This window comes from Pseudopodoces humilis, chromosome 1 (assembly GCF_049639895.1).
Source record: "Pseudopodoces humilis isolate 2021_Gansu_Grassland_sample_001 chromosome 1, ASM4963989v1, whole genome shotgun sequence".
Taxonomy (NCBI): Eukaryota; Metazoa; Chordata; class Aves; order Passeriformes; family Paridae; genus Pseudopodoces; species Pseudopodoces humilis.
Genome location: NC_142200.1, coordinates 110264033 through 110280128, shown reverse-complemented (window position 1 = coordinate 110280128; position 16096 = coordinate 110264033). Strand labels below are relative to the sequence as shown.

At 46.0% G+C, this 16096-nt stretch overlaps 1 long non-coding RNA gene across 1 annotated transcript; it reads right to left on the bottom strand.

Annotated features, from left to right (window-relative positions):
* Positions 1 to 9121: 9121 nt before the first annotated feature.
* Positions 9122 to 14832, bottom strand: LOC148185196 (uncharacterized). The gene is made up of 3 exons (XR_015773472.1): positions 14750 to 14832; positions 10745 to 10861; positions 9122 to 9829 (listed from the first exon to the last, which is right to left on the bottom strand). It is a non-coding gene; the product is annotated as an uncharacterized LOC148185196 (long non-coding RNA).
* Between the last annotated feature and the right edge of the window lie 1264 nt (positions 14833 to 16096).

Sequence of the window (16096 nt, the reverse complement as noted above, 5' to 3'; positions counted from 1 at the left end):
GAAAAGAAGATACCAGTGGAACATTTTTGATGAATAATTCAGTAAGCAGGAATGGAAATGAACAAGTCTTCTGTCTGCTAAAGGGAAGAAAAGAAGACCAAAGAAGAAAAGAAGAAAAGACATGTCCTGCCTGAGCAAGGCAGACCCCTCTGAGCCTGGGTTTCAGCTCACGAAGGGCAGCACAGCCTGGCTTTGTAGGTGGCAGCATAGCCTTTGCATGATTGCACCATATCCAGTTACAAAACACTTTGCATAGTGGAATCCAGCCCACCTCCCTGCAGTGATTGCTGCAACCAAGGGCAAGCTCACAGGGTCAGGTTCTCATGTGGTGTAAATCCCCCAAAGCCTATTCAGCTGAAGGAACATACACTAGTCACAAGCCATAACTCTAGGATAGAGTTTTTACTCTGGGGGAGGGAATAACAGGTTTCTTTGTAGGTGTTTTTAGCTTTGTGTTAGTAACATTGGAAGGTCTGAGCACAAATTTATTTCTCCAATATGGAGAGGAACTTTCTTCAAGTATGGATCTTGTTTCCAGACCAGAGGACAATGTATACATACAAGCCTTAGTGCAGGACAGGAGCATTCACAGTGAGGGCTGCTTTTATTTCATTCATCTACTTCAGCATGATAATAGCATGTGACATTAGCAGTGTGGAACTTTCTCCCCATTCGTGATGCTGGAGTTGTGATCTCTTTTTTTTCTCTATAGTTTCCAATTACTCCTCTCACTTGCATTCTGCAGATACAAACTAGCTCAATCTCTTCACTATTGAAGATCTGCTTTCTTAATCCAATGGTGGCAACAGCAGCAAAGATTTCAATTAAAACTGTGTTCCACAAAATAGATGTATTCATTATATTGTCTCCCTTCCTTTGCAAGAGAAGAACTAATTGAGAATGCAGGTGAAGACGTGCATCTTGAGGTCTGCAAATAGAAATACACTGGTTACTCTTCCAGAAGGAGAGACAATGGCTTGAGCTATCAAATCAAACAGTCAGGGTGGAAAGCAGAGGAAGGGAAACCAGTGTGCCAGGAGTGAAAAGCTTCTACCCAGTTTTTTCTACAATCCCTGGACTCATCCCAGATAATTTCTCCACCCTTCTGGGAGGTTACAGTGCTCCAGAATGTGGGAGAGATTATTTACTGGGTTGGTACAAAGCTATCTTTGGTAGGTGGATCTGTAAGGACCATCCTGGAACCTTTCTTTGGCACCCAAGCCTCAGGTAATTTCCCACTGTCTGCTTCTAGGGGATGCCACAAGTGGGAGCAAGGGAGAAACTTCTGCATTAAGCTCCATTTTCTTTACCTGTTCATGTGCTTAACTTCAGCACTTTCTGCAGTTTGCTTCCTCCCTTGGAGTCAAATTCAGGTGCTGGTTCATTTGTACAAAACCGGTATGATCTCATTTGAGACTTGAGTTATTAAACCCAGTACACAGGAGTTTGCATCCAATTATTATTTTTCTCTTGGGGAAAGTAGCTCATGTGAGTGGATTATATTAGACTCCATGCAGTTCTTTTCCCAAGCAAGTGCAAAAATAATTCCTCAGCTTCATCTACAGCTATATGTAGAGAAGTCAAAAGCTTGCCAAGTGAAGACGCCCCTCTTCCCAGCAAAGAAAGACTCATTTTATTTGGGAGCCTATTGAATCAGTGAATCAGACTATGAAATCTTTTGTACTGCAAATCAGCCGTGTTTGCAATGGACTACTTTCTTACCAGAAAACAAATGAATGGCTGCCACAAGGTGTGTTGCAATCACTCTTCTCGAGCAGAGCAGGTGGCACAGATCCCCCACCCAGATGCCTTGCAGCAGTGCAAAGCATGAACACAGGCATAGCTTGCAAAGTGCAGTCACGGGATTTTCTTTCTCTGCTCCCCATATCCAGAGGCAGATTGGCATCACAAACACCCTGAAAAGCTGTGGCTCAATCTACCCTCTCTATCCAGTTAGTTTTAAGCGGGCTTTCTTAAGATGGTGGTGGATTAGCTGGTAAATGTGTGCAGTTCTCGGTAGAGCTCACCTCTGATGATGTCTGGTGGGATCTAAGAAGCAATAATAAGGAATGGATTAAAGTTCAAAGTTTCAGTGTCCATCTGCAGTAACCCAGAGTTATTAGGTGATGAAGGACTCTTACATCTGCCTTTCACCACACCAAGCACTTTCACTGTCACCCACTCTCCTTCTGGCACACTTCTTTCTCCCGTTCCTTGTCATTCAAGCTGCTGTGCTGTACTCAGAGGCACTCCTGTGACCAGTCCCCACAGCCTCACCCCTGAGTACTTAGCAATTTGTCCAGCGTGGAAGAATATGACACTTATGAGGGCAAACTTTGCAGCATGGAGCTGCAAAGCAGCTTGGATGCACATCCTTGGCCACTCCAGTATTATTCAGGAAGCTCATTCTGCTGATGCGACCCTAGGAAGAGGTGAAGGATGGAATCAGTAAAATGTTGCAGTGTGGACTTGAAATCTCCTTCCAGATTCTTCTTCATAGTCTTTATCTCCACAATGGTCTTCATCTCCACAATCACAGACTCCATAACACTTTTCTTTTTGCCAAATCTAATTTCAATATCTTAAACAGGAAATAATGTTGTTTTTTTCATTGGAAACAATAGAGACCTCCCCCCCTTCAAGTGAGGTGGGACTGAAGCTTCAGGTCCTAGTTTTGCTGAAGGTTTAAAGAAGTTTTGGATTAAAGTTCCCTTATTAATAGAGCCTGCAGGATATGGCTCTATGGCTATGGTAGTCATGATGCAAATGTGCTTGCAAACGCAACCCATCTGCTCCACTTCAATACTTTCCTGACAATTCAGTGTGTTATTTATTTTGTTAAATAATTTTCTGACCTTCCTCTTGCCCTCCTTCCCCAAGGAAATAACCCTGACCTTTTTTTCTTTGCTGGGAAATCCTTAAGAGTGGCCTCTAAATGAAAACACATTGGAATAAGAGCAAACACCAAACATGCTATAAATGAAAGCAATTCCCTATAAAGAGGTGCCAAAGTCTTGCTTTGTATGATAAAGTATGGCAAAGTATGACAAGTATGAGCACTTCTGCTCCTTAGAGAAAAGGGAGACTTTGTTCTTGCAGGTGATGCAAGCAGTAGTAGGAAGGATTCAGTAACAGGCTGTGCTAGTTTTGGCTGGGGTAGAGCTAATTTTCCTCACAATAGATGCTATGGGGCTCTGTTTTGTACTTGTGCTGAACACAGGGTTGATAATTCAGGGATGTTTTTGTTATTGCTGAGCAGAGTCAAGGCCTTTTCTGTTTCTCACACCAGCGAGTGGGCTGGAAGTGCATAGGAAGTTGGGAGGGAACACAGCTGGGACAGCTGATCCCCACTGACCAAAAGGATATTCCATATGGAGTCGTGCTCAGCATATAAAGTGGGGGAAAAAGAAGGAAGGGGAGCATTTTTGGAGCAATGGCATTTGTCTCCCCAGCTAACTGTGAGATGTGGTGGAAACCTGTTTTCCTGGAGGTGGCTGAACACCTGCCTTCCCACAGGAAGCAGTGAACTAGTTCTTTGTTTTGCTTTACTTGGGTGCATGGCTTTTTTTTTACCTATTAAACTGGCTTTATCTCAACTCACAAGGTTTTCCCTTTCTTTCCAATTCTTTCCCCAACCCTGCTGGTAGGGAGTGAATGCCTGTGTGCCTTAGCTGCTGGCCGGGGGTAAACCATCACACAATGGTAAATAACACGTGGTTTCAGGCAATTTGCCCCAAATCTCTGATGGGCTTTTTGTGCTAAATCAACCCAGCCACAGCAGAAATGATTCCTAAGGTGCACTGGGTAGCGAGGTATCTGCTATGTGCCCCGGTTTAGGCACATCCCATGGGCTCTTCCAGGCACCCCCATGGCTGGAAGCACCGGGCACTGCGAGCGGCAGGGCCACATGTGCCCTCTGAGCAAGGCAAGGGACAGCCGTGGCAATGCTTAGCTTCCACAGGGGAGGTGAGGGAAGACTTCACCACTCAAGCAGAAACATTTTCAGAATCAAGAGTATAAAAATAAAAGGGAAAAAAAACCACCCCAACCAAACTTTCAGAAGTCTCACAGCTGCTATTGCCGATCATGTGTGTGACTCAGAGGGTAGACTGCACGCTATAAATGGAAATGGGTTACTTATAATTTGACTGATAATGTCTTAGTTTTTGTAAGAAAAATGTCTTTTGAAGAAATACTATAGTGGGGTGGCAAGCTGTACCATATGTTCCTTGCTGCAGCTGACTTTATAATACATCTCAGCTACACTTTAAACTGTATAGCACTGATTGCATTGTAACTCCTATGTCCTCTGCAGATAAAGTTATGGAAATATAATGATTGCGCTTCAGATACATGCCAGTGCTGTCTATACTATTTCAAATCATCAGACAAGAGAAGAACACCTGCTTGCCTAGGCTTTCCCCGCTTGTTTACCGCCTTCTGTACCACAGTGAGGGAGGATTGCAGGTCCCCCAGGGAGAGTAAGCACCAAAAATAAAAATTCATGCTTGCTGCAGCCATGCTTTGACTATGTAGTACTTCATGGCAAAGCGTGGATGCCTTGCGCCCTGACACAGGGCAAAATTAGTAACTACAAATGTCTGACCCTTAGAGAGCTAACTGGGGAGTGGACAGCCAGGAGAAAACCTGTAGGTTTGCCTCCTTGAACCTGAAGGAAATGGGTCTGGAAACGATGGTCATTGTATCCCAAATTCATCTCAAAATGTCTTGTCTGTTGGAAAATTCCTTGGACAACCTTCTGCTGTACCTCCGGGAAATGCTGATGCCATTTGCCAGAGCTGTGGTCTGGCCAGCACCCTGTGATTATTGGCCTATTAAATTTTGCTACTGTGAGAAGACTGAAGCCACCCAAGAGGCTGTGGTGTGGCCTCCTGGCACTGCCTGGCTGGATCAGACCTAGCAGAGCCCTGCCTTACTCTGCAAGATCTCTCTTTGCACTTGCAGCCTGGCTGTGTGTAGACATTTGCAGGGAAAACAATTTGTCACTGTAAAATGTCTGTGTGAGGGGAGCTGTAGAAAACGGTTGAAAAGTGACTTTCTCTGTGCTGATGAGTTTGATGCAATGTCTTTGGTTGTGATTTTACCAGCAGGCCACCTTCACCACTGCTTTCCTTAAGGTATTTTAATGAAGGGCTGGGCCAAATAGTTGTCACTACAGAAAATCTGTCTGCACCACACAGCTGGTCTCAGTCCTGGGCACTTCAGTTGCTTCAAGGGCTTTACCATGCCTTATGGCAGGGAAATAGGATAAAGTCCTGGGGGGGAGCAGCAGGCATCACCCCATAAGAAGTCCCTATGTCCCTGTGCCTTACCCTTTGCACACTCCGACTGCCCCCACTGATGCTGCTCTACCATATTTTGGTGGTCCTGCCCATTGTGCCAGATGTTGGCAGCCCTTCCCCCACCTGTCTCCACCCCATCTCCCTGCCTTCCTGAAACACTTTGTTTTTCCATAACACTGCAGCTTAGGGACTGGGCTAACCTACACCAGCCAGGAGTAACCCAAGTCCCAGGCGAGGCAAGTGCTCGGGCTATGTTTTTCCAGAAGTGGCCAAGGCAGGTTTTCCTAATTCCCCATGTGTGTCCAGCTAGGTAATACACTAATGTCCTGTGCACAGCTGGGTATAGCAGCCTTAGGCATACATTACTTCAGGAATTCAAAAAGGGATCATTATAAAGGCAGAGGGCTTGATCTTTCTGCACCCTTCTCAGGAAAGTTGCCTTGAAAGGTTATCATTCAACCCACATGCCAATTGCAAATCCTTTTACATAAGGCCACTGGTGAAAAAAGCAGGAAAAAATGCAGCGAGAGATGGCAAGAGGTGATGGTTTATGCATTGCAACATTGCACCCCTCCTTCATATACATACATATATATATATATACATATATATACATATATATATATTTTTTTGCCTGAACGCACTGTATCTACTTAATGCTTTATGGGATAAGGAATGTACTGGCTAAAGGTTGAAAGGAAAACTTAATATCAGATTTAAATGGTGACTCAGTGACTTGTAGGGAAATTCTTGATATGCCGGATTGGTCAGCACCAGAGTGAGAGTGAGTATGACTCAGAGGTGTGGGGAAGGGTGGTAATGAGCAGGGAAGGGGCCAAGGCTGGGAGAGGAGGGCTTTGAGGGCAGCAGGGTGGGAGGAGCAAGTCCTTGGAAAGCTCTGTGGGCTGGAAGGATACTGTGGGAAGGAGCTAAAGGGTAGGTGAATGCCAGCAGCCATGGCAGTGGGTGATGAGCAGATACCTTCTGTTGTCAGCTGGTAGAAGCTCTCATGAGCCCCTAAAATTCAGGAGAATGACTTCAGGAGCAAAACAAAAATTAAATGTGTGTGGGAAGAGCTGGCCTGCGGAAGGAGACTCGAAAAAAATTCCCCAACAAAAGGTATTGTAGCTTGGTTGCATCAACATAATGTATGGGTGGAAATGCCACATGGTGGGAGAAGCAGGACAGGAACAGGAGCACCGGAGCCGTGCCATGCCTGCAGCCTCACAGTGGCACATCTCTTGAGCAGAGAAATGGCATCACTGCAGCTCACTGCCTTGCCAGCAGTTTCCAGCATGGGTGATTTAGAGAGGGGAAGGTGATGCCTTTCCAGGATTGGACCTCTGTGAACCACAGTGTCCTCAGCGCTGTCTGGATGCTGTCATAATATGTCACAACAGGAATAAGAAAAAAAGAAGGCAGGAGAGAGACCAGATCTTGAAATGCCCTTATACATCCTGTGGGGTCAGTGCCTGAGCTCAAAATAAAAATTTCAGTAAAGTTGACCTAGAGATGAGAGTCTGTCAGCAGGCTAGAAGTAAGAGGCTGGTTGGTCCCAAATACTGTTAAAAGATGATCCGTTACCCATCTCAGCCACTCAAGGCTTCCCCAGGAGGCAGACAGGAGAGACGTGACCCACACAGCGACCACCCTGAGGGGATATCTACACTGCTGTCAACCATGGGGAGACAGGGACTCGGGGGGCCCAAAGAAGGAAAATGCCCCTATGCAAGAGAAAGAGATCTGGCAGGAAACTGGGCAACATCCCTCTAATGCTCACATGGTCCATGCACGGCATGGAAAGGAGCGAGTGGGTGGAAATGATGCTGAGGAGGAGCCTTCTGCTGCCAGGAACATGGGAAACACGAGTGCCAAGGGGAGCCAGACCACTCAGCAGTGGCCAGGAGTGAGCCGTGAGGCTGTTTTTTGAGGACAGAGCTTCACTCTGCAGTGTAGATTGGTAAATATTTAACAATTGCTCTGCAAAAAAAGACAGGACATGGGATCTGAAGGAATGAGCAGCTGTTGGCTACTGAAGAGAAGACAAGTCAGGGATCTGTTTATTGGAGATGTCAGTCCTTTCTGTCTCCTGTGAGGTTATTGGCTCTGATCCACTCCTGACATATAGTAGGCACAATTTTATTGCCATTTGCAACCAATTAATGCCCATTGCTCACTGTTATAAGCAATTAGGTGAACACATTTGCTTTAATGTACCTCAGATGAAGTATGGTAGGGGAAAATAGTCCTTATGTCAGTATTCACCAAATTTCATCAGCTTGCTTGTACTCCTATCCTAATTTCTTTGGTAGGCACAGAGGAAACAGACTGGGAAAAGAAACCCCACATGACTATCAGGCCAGATACCAATGCATTTCCAGACTGCCATTATTACCCAAATACAATTTTTCTCTTTCAGCATTGGTGCCAGCATTGGTGTTGATGGAGCAGCCTATGGAAAGGACTGGTTCAGGTCAGCAGAGAGGTTTTGCAAACATGGTGGCAAAGGTGTTTTCCTTCCTCCTTATGCACAAAACCACAGCTGAGTCTCTAATTGACTCTCTCTGTTGTGTATCATCTTAGAGGTACCCAAGAAACCTGGGTAGAAGCCCCGCACTGTTACCCTGGCCCATGAGCTGATCCCTTACAAGTCCTGCTGTCCTGTTCCAGCAGACCAATAGGCAGAGGCATGTTTGTTCCCTTCTCTCCCATCATTGAGATATCATTTACTATTAAGACACAGAGGACCGGAGACCTCAAAGGCAGCAAGGGAAGATTTACAGCAGAGTGGCTGCCAGTTGCTTTGGTCTAATTAAATGGCTCCTGCCTCCTTGACTCGGTTCCAGCGCAGCGGAGCTTGACTTGTTAAGCGTTAGGGAAGTGTCCTGGCTGCTCACAGTTACTTGTGCCTCAGCTCCAAAGCGTGACCATTTGGCTGAAATAAGCTGTAAAACCCTGTTGCTGCCTTCCCACCCCTCTTTGTGGGCAGCTGGATGTCCCTGCTGGTGGGTGCCTGCACCTGGGGCAGCAGCAACAGAGCACATGGAGTACGGGGCACCACACATGGGCAGCTGGACAAGGGGCCCACGGAACCACTGCTGCCCTTGAGCCCTCTCTGGAGGTGAAGGCACTTTTCATCTTCTCTGCTTGCTTTTCAGAGGGGCAGTGGGAAGCTGGCAGTAGAGAGCACTCTGGAGGTGAGGACCAGCCTCAGTGGGGTTCCATGAGGTCCTCTCCATATGACCCCAAGACTCTCAGGCTCTTCCCCTCCTTGCCCAGAGTCACCCTGCCTCTCCTGGGGCACTTACCAGCCTGCCCTGCCATTCTCCAGATTTCTAAATATCTGGAAACCGAGCTGACTGAGTCCTTCACAAGTAGCTCGCCCAACACCCACAGCCCATTTTTTTCACGACGATGAAGTAAGGAACAGGTCACGGTTCAAGTAAGTGTGTCTATTCGCCTCAGTCACTTGAATTATTTTTGATTACGGATTATTATTTGTGTCTCGTTGCAAATTGGCTGGTGTTAATCGTCAGAGCACATGCTACCCAATTGGCTCCTCACATCATACGTTGCTCCCTCCCTTCCCTGATTGGATGAATCAAATTTTATGAAACAGCAGCCTTCTTTCTCCCTTGCTTGCAGATGATGCATGAGCATTTGTAGCTACTTGGCAATTTTGTTGTGAGACAATAAAAGAGCTTTTCAAAATGCCAGGAGAGGAAATACAGTGTGAATACTCTTGCAAATATTTACTTGTGCTCTTATTTGCAATATTTTATTGTGTAATGGATTTAATGATGCTATTTATCAAATAATGATGATTGCTGTCTTTAATGAATTCAAATTTAGCTAAGCAATTTTCAGAAATATCTGAAATTAAGAGAAAATTCCAGTGCACTAAATGCAAGAGATAGGGGAAACCATTAGAAATAATTACAGCTGTATGGTGCTTAGATATTGCACAAATGTGTGTTTCACAGGCACCTTAGAGGGAAAACAAGTAGAGATTTACCCCAGATGCAATCCCAAATTAGCAAATGCTATATCTTCACACTCTTCAATTTGGCAGCACCCAGTCAGGACACAGTGGACTGGCCTTTTCACTGCAAGCAGGGCTGAGCAAAGACAACCACATCCAAAGGTCTGACACTTCAAGACCAAGCTCTGATAGAAGCTGTAGTTTAGAAACCTGGGATGTTTTCAGGCTTTGGGGTGGTTTCACAAGCAGGGCTGCCTCATTCCAGCAGCCTTCCCAGCTCTGCCCTGGCTCCAATGCCACCCCTTCCTGCCTCACAGGAAAAGAGGAAAGGGCTTCCAGCCATAACAGGAATGTCTAAGAGTCCCTCAGGCTTAATGCACTGGCCAGCTGATGGTCATGGAGCTGTGGCTGATGTTTATTCTGTCCAGAGCAAGGAATTAGATGTGGAGACATTATCCTTCCCTACTTCTTTTCTGCTGTGCATTATATCTCTTAAGATTCCAGCACCCACACAGATAATTTCTTGCCATCTGACATAACTTTACTGGAAAACAAGAACAAGAGAAAATGTTAAATTTCAGAATTTTTAAAGAAAACACAGAAGAATGTAGTGAAACCTTCCTGAAGTGGGCATCAGCTGTGCTTTTCATGCTTTTCTTTGAAGGATCTTCAAGGATGTGTTTCTAAAATAGTTCCTAAAATGTGTTCCTTGAAGACAAAGTCTGTCTTCAAGTCCAGTCCCTTTCCCTGGAAGCTGAGGGCTGGACATCTTCCTGTGGCAATGACTAAAAAAATTGCTTCATTAAGCTGAAAGTAATGAGGTGCAAAAGCCTCTCAAAATCTATGGGAACTAGGTTAGGCATTTGAAAAAGAAGCAACAAGGACACATTCTTAGCCTAGTTTGAAGGAACTCCTAGTGAGTGCCACAGAATGGGACTATCTCCAAAACACCCGAGTTTCACTGAAATCCAGCACGCTCTTTCCTCATCTGATTAAAATGGAGGCACTGCCTTTTTTCACATTGCTATTTTGACTTGTTTGAATATGCAACAGCAGCTTCTATTTCCAAGAAACGCAGTAAATATGGATTCTTAGAGAGCCAAGATCCTCTTTACTAGTTCTGAAGCACCCAAATCTTCAAAGCAAGAAATATTTCCTCCAGCTGTCCATGCACAAAGTTGATTTATGACTAGTTTTCTGTTCAAACCACTGTAATTTTGTGAAATGATAGCAGTATTGATTCCAGCAAGAGTTTCACTTTGCTGAAACTACCAGGCCAGAGGGACTAAATGGAGCCTTGGAGTGAATAATATAGCTTTCCACTTTATCAATTTCATCTGTTTTGCTCTCCACCTTCACTTAACAACCTACATCTCTTCTTTCCTTCCTTCTTTTCCCTTTAAGGCACTGGTCTTTTGCTCTGGTTCACAGCTATAAATGATTGAATGTATTTTCTTACCTGGGAACTCTGAGCAGCATCAAAATACAATCTGAGCAATGAATAGACTGCTTGACATCTCCAAGTGGTTCACGTTGCTGTGTGGGAAGCTGAATTCTGCCTCTGAAATACACTGAACTTTGGAAGTGAAAGAAGAAAATTATTTTTCAATATTTTTCAGTGGAAGAAAATATTTCTACTTTAGTTTTTGTTAAAATAGCAAGCAACAAAATATTTAGGAGAGAAATTAAATTCCTCAGTCTGGGCTAGATTCTGCCGTCAATTACACTGAGATGAGTGAAGATAAACTTTACTGAAGACATGAAAATATTTTGGCGTAAAACTGGTCCAAGGACCTGTTCCACAGAAAAGACAAATCCTCACCTATGTAGGGTAGGAACAAAGGGGAGTTAGGTGATATTTCTGGACCTGTAATCTCAACAATGATCTAATTTAGGGAATAAGTAAGAATTGCAGATGAATTCCATATACATTCCATCCACACTCGCTGTGTGCAGGTGTGGCTGTGCTTCCATTTCTAATGTCAGAGTGAAAACCCCCAGAAAATACAAATGCTTCGGCGGCACTATTAATTCAGCCATAGGCACAGCGTATATGTCAGCATAAATCTTCAGTAGCCTCGCCAGCTCCTGAAACTGCTGCTTCTGCATTTGCTTTCTCTGTACTCACTGACTTAAAGAAAGAAATTTCAGAAAACCAGAGGGCTTTAAAGGTGTTAGGAACAAACACCACTTAGAAAAATTAAGAAAGAAATATTATATTTTTCTTGGCATGCGTATAACATAGATTTATTTTTGCAAATGGACCATCCAAGGCTCTGTAGGCTTAAGATTTTGAGACAAGTATTCAGGAAAAAAACCCAGAAAATAATATAAACAGGTTCTAGCACAATCAAATAACACTTTGGATTCTATCATGGGAAACATGGTTTAAAGCAAAGCTGAGACATGCTGCATTTCTCCTCTACATTGTACGCAGTGGGGTGGCTCCAGCACGGGAATGTCACCAGTCAGCACATGGGGTCAGGTTTGGAGGTGGGTGGCTGCCTCCGTGTGGTGCTAAACAACCCCTCAGCAGTCATAAAAACCTACTGTCTGCAGCCCATCCCCATGGCCCCAGGGAGGGGAAATGGCTCAGCAGCTCCTGATGTGGAGAAAAAAGTGTATGTCATGATGCAGAAGGGAGAATGCTCCTGCTCAAGAAACAAGCCAAGCATGAAATTAATATCTCCTCCATAGTAAAAAAACCCAAACAAACAACAACAAAAAAAAACCCAAAACCTGTAACATAGGAAAAAATGTAAACTTGAAAGCCTGAGGACAGGCTCTGAATCTCTTCATGGGAAGGGGAATGCTTTCGCTGGTTCACTTCTCTCCCTGTTGAGCAACACAGTGCTGAAGAGATATAGGATGTGCCACACAGTTAGACTGTGATACCCAGCCTGCTGCCTGGTGAAATCCCTGTAGGTCTTGTATTCTCAGTTCCCTTGGGAAAACTTCACCCATGAGGCCTAGGCAGGGCCTGTGAAGTCCTCAAACCCCCCTGGGAATGGATTAGGATGGGACCCTTGCTGGACTACCATCTGCCAAAAACCACTGCAGAAAGGTGGTGGGGCTTCAGAGGGGCTTTCCCTTGGAGAAAATGGAAAATAGTCTTGTGCAGAGTTGTGCATTGGTGGTTATTTTTGCTTCCATAGTGGGGTTTCATTAAATGCATTGCATTTCTTCATCTCTCCATTTCCTTTAAGGAACTGCTCCAAAAGGTCTCATATTTGGATCCATCAGCACCTGGACTGACCAAAACTGGCGGCGTGAAACTAAAGCTTGGACAACCTAAGAGGTGTGGAATTTAATCAAAACTGCATCTTAATTTCCCCAGAAGAAAATTGCTCAGGATTTTTGTTTTTAATTTGTGGTTTTGCTCACCCTCCTTTTTTTTTTTTGACAACCACATCTCAGCACCGCCTTACCCTTCCCTCCTGTCCGGGGTTTTCTGCGGAGGAGCTCTGTATGCCCTGAGCCCAGCAGAGTGTGGCTGGTGCATTTCTCCTGGCTAGCTTGGCACAGAACCCCAAAGCTTCCCTGGCACTCCCCAGGGCAGGCAAACTCTGAGTGTTGCTGTCACCACCAAGTGCTTGAAGCAAAGCAAATGAGCAGTGGGGACTGGCAAATACCCTGGCTGGCAAGCAGAAGCACAACCTCCCACAGTGAGGAAGAGGAAGAGCCACATCCACATGGAATGGGCCCATTTTGGAGGGTGCTGGGGTGGGTGGTAGGCAGGTGAACACCCAGTATGTCATGCACTTACAGCCTTTACCCCCTGAAAGGAGTGAGGTGAAGGAGGAGAGATGGCTGTTATGCACTGAAAACTAACAACTCAATATTGCCCATTTTGGGCACAACACACAACTGCCTAAAAGGAGGTTGTAGTGAGGTGGGTGTTGGTCTCCTCTTTCAGGTAACAAGGGATAGGACAAAAAGAAATGGCCTGAAGTTGCACCACAGGAGGTTTACACTGGATGTGAGGAAAAATTTCTTCACCCAAAGGGTTGTCAAGGCTTGGAACATGCTGCCAGGGAAGCAGCTGAGTCACCATCCCCGGAGGTATTTAAAAACCATGTAGATGTGGCACTCAGGAACATGATTTAGTGATGGTCTTGGCAATGTCTGGTTAAGAGTTTGACTCAATGGTCTTAAACGCCTCTTCCAACCTAATGAATTCTATGAAATAGAGCAAAATTATGGAAAAAGTAGCACACTTGGCAGCACAAAGCAAAAAGCTAAATAAATTCCTACGGCATTTCTGGTTTCGAAAAGCCTGTCTTTGGGAAATCTTCTTGAAACTAGGCTTTACCTGCTCCATTCTCCTGCTGTGCTGTGCTGCCACCATTTCACAAGGTCTGGCATGCAGCAATGCTACTGCTCAGTGTGTTGTCTTTTCCCTGCCATACTTCTACGTTTTTGGTCATTTCAACATACTGAAGGACAGCTCTGCTTTGAAAAATCACAATCTCTGCCTAAGTCATCAGGCTGCTCCTCCTCTCAGCTAGAAACCCAATATGCCTTTTAGAAAAGCAAAATAATTCCTTTTTTGCCCCGTACAACTGCTATTTCAGAGACAGCCTGGCCAGTGCAGCAGGAGATGGACCCTGGTGGCTCTGCAGGATCTATTTTTCCAAAGGAAAAGGGTCTGACGGGAGGAAGCAGCTGAGGTAAGGAGGCACTTGGTGTGCTTGGGATCCCACCACGCTTTGGTCCTTTTCCCTGGCAGGCCACCACCTCCTCCTCCTGCCCTCCTGTGCACCCACAGGCCTTTAAATTCCACGAAAGCTCTTCGGTCCTGGAGAAAATAACAATTAGAACGAAAAAGAGAAAAAGCAGAGGGAGAAAAAAAAAAAAAAAATAAAAGTCCTCCTTGATTGCTGAGGCGCTGATGGCAGGACCCCTCCTTCCCTGCCGAACCACTTAATCAGGCTGGCCCCGGCAGCAGCAGGTGCCCACCGAGGCGACCTCGGGAAATCTCCTCATCACCGGCAAATGGCCCTGATGATGGCTCAGCAGGGGCCCTGCGAGGCCGGCTCTCAGCGAGCTCAGAGGAGCTTCTCCGGCAGGGCTGCAGCTTCCCACCTTTCTCCAGCGCTGGAAGCGGGGGGCCGTCCCCACCCCTTCCCCGGGCAGCTCCCTCAGGCTCTGGCTGCTGCATGCTCGGTGTCACCGAGGCGCTGGCGGCGATAGCACAGCCCCGCGCTCTCAGTTTTGACAAACGCGGTGTCAGGGGGCCACCTGCGACACAAACCGGCTTGACTGACCATTTTCCTGGCGTTGCACCGTTTTGCTTACATGTCTGTGAGCCAGACAGGCACTCTCTGCTCATCCTCTGGGAAGTTGTGCCTTCATGTGAGGTGTCCATGTGGGGCCTTATTCCTGGTCTGATACAACCCGTATTACGTAAGAAAGCACAATTTTGGCATAATTTTAGTGCTTTTCCCTTGGCTTCTGCACCTACCACAAACACCAGTGTCTTCCTGTGACCCACAGCTCTCTGCCCTGGGCATTAGCAGTGTTATGTGGCTGCCCTACCACCTTTACTTGAGGTGACGTGATTACAGCCCCTGTCTCCTCTGGATAAATGTCTTCAGTTGCTCAGCAACCTCCACACCAGGATTAAATTAACTTTGATTACAATTACAGACAGCACAAATCAGCCTGCACCATCAGAAGAAAGCAGAGCATGGGTTGGTTTTTTTTCTGGAGGATTTTCTCCTCAAATGCTGCTGTTGTGGGGGGAGGGTGGAATTGCATGTCACCTCTTTCCCTCCTTTGCTTTGTGTTGAGCATGGATGCATCCCAATCCTGATGCTTTAAATGCACAGTGGGATTGAGCACAAAAGAGTTAATTTACATGCCTGAAAATATTTGCCTGCCTGGGGAAAAGAAGCAGAGAGGAGGCCCAGGTGCTGAAGGCAGATTTGCTCTTATGTCAAGGCCCCAAAACTTCCTCTGGTGAAACTGATAGGCTTAAATACAGCTACTCATCACCTCCATAAGGCCTTTGCTGTCACCTCCTCCAGGTGCTCAAGTTAATAATAGCAACGTGCAGTTATTATATATGGCTTCACAGCTCCCTGGAAAAGACCTCCTTTCTGGGAGGTGCAGCTCCATAAAATCCCCAGGTGATGAGGATTGCAGGCAACCAGCCCAGCAGGGATCAGACCTATGGCACACAAAGTGGGAAGATTAATCACCTCTATCTGCTGCTTGTGGTCTCATGTGTCTGCACCTGGAGGAGACTTGCCAGGCTGGCAGGATGCTTTCATGGTGCCCAGCATCTGGCTGTGTGGGCTGCGGTGGGATGACCTGGACTGGCAGGGAAGCCTTTGCCTGGGGTCTAGAAAACTGAATGATGCTTGAAGCACTGCCCATATACTCCTGGCCTTGGGAAGGTCAGACTGTTCTGCTCCCTGTTCTTGCACCTCTTCCCTTCACCACTTCCCTTTAGCCAAAACAGAGCCTCTCTTCCCATGGTTTCCCCACTTTCCCAGCCTGCAGGTCTGGAGACCTGAGTGCTACTGGCCACCACCAGCCTGCAGGAGACTACTGAACTATGTTTCTTTGTGGAAGAACCTTCCTCAGGTAGATGGAGAGGAAAATGGTGCAGAGTGGTGAATCAGTGTCTGGCAGCACCACTGAGAGTCACAGCTAGCTTGGGTGCAGATAAAATTAATGTTTGCCAGTTAGATGCCTTAATAGAGGGGCAGTGTTTCTTTTCTCCCTGGGCAAAGAGGAGAAGGAGAAGGCAGGGCAAGGCAGCAGCTTTTGTTGCTCTCTGTGGTTCTCTGGCCAGGAGGCTTCT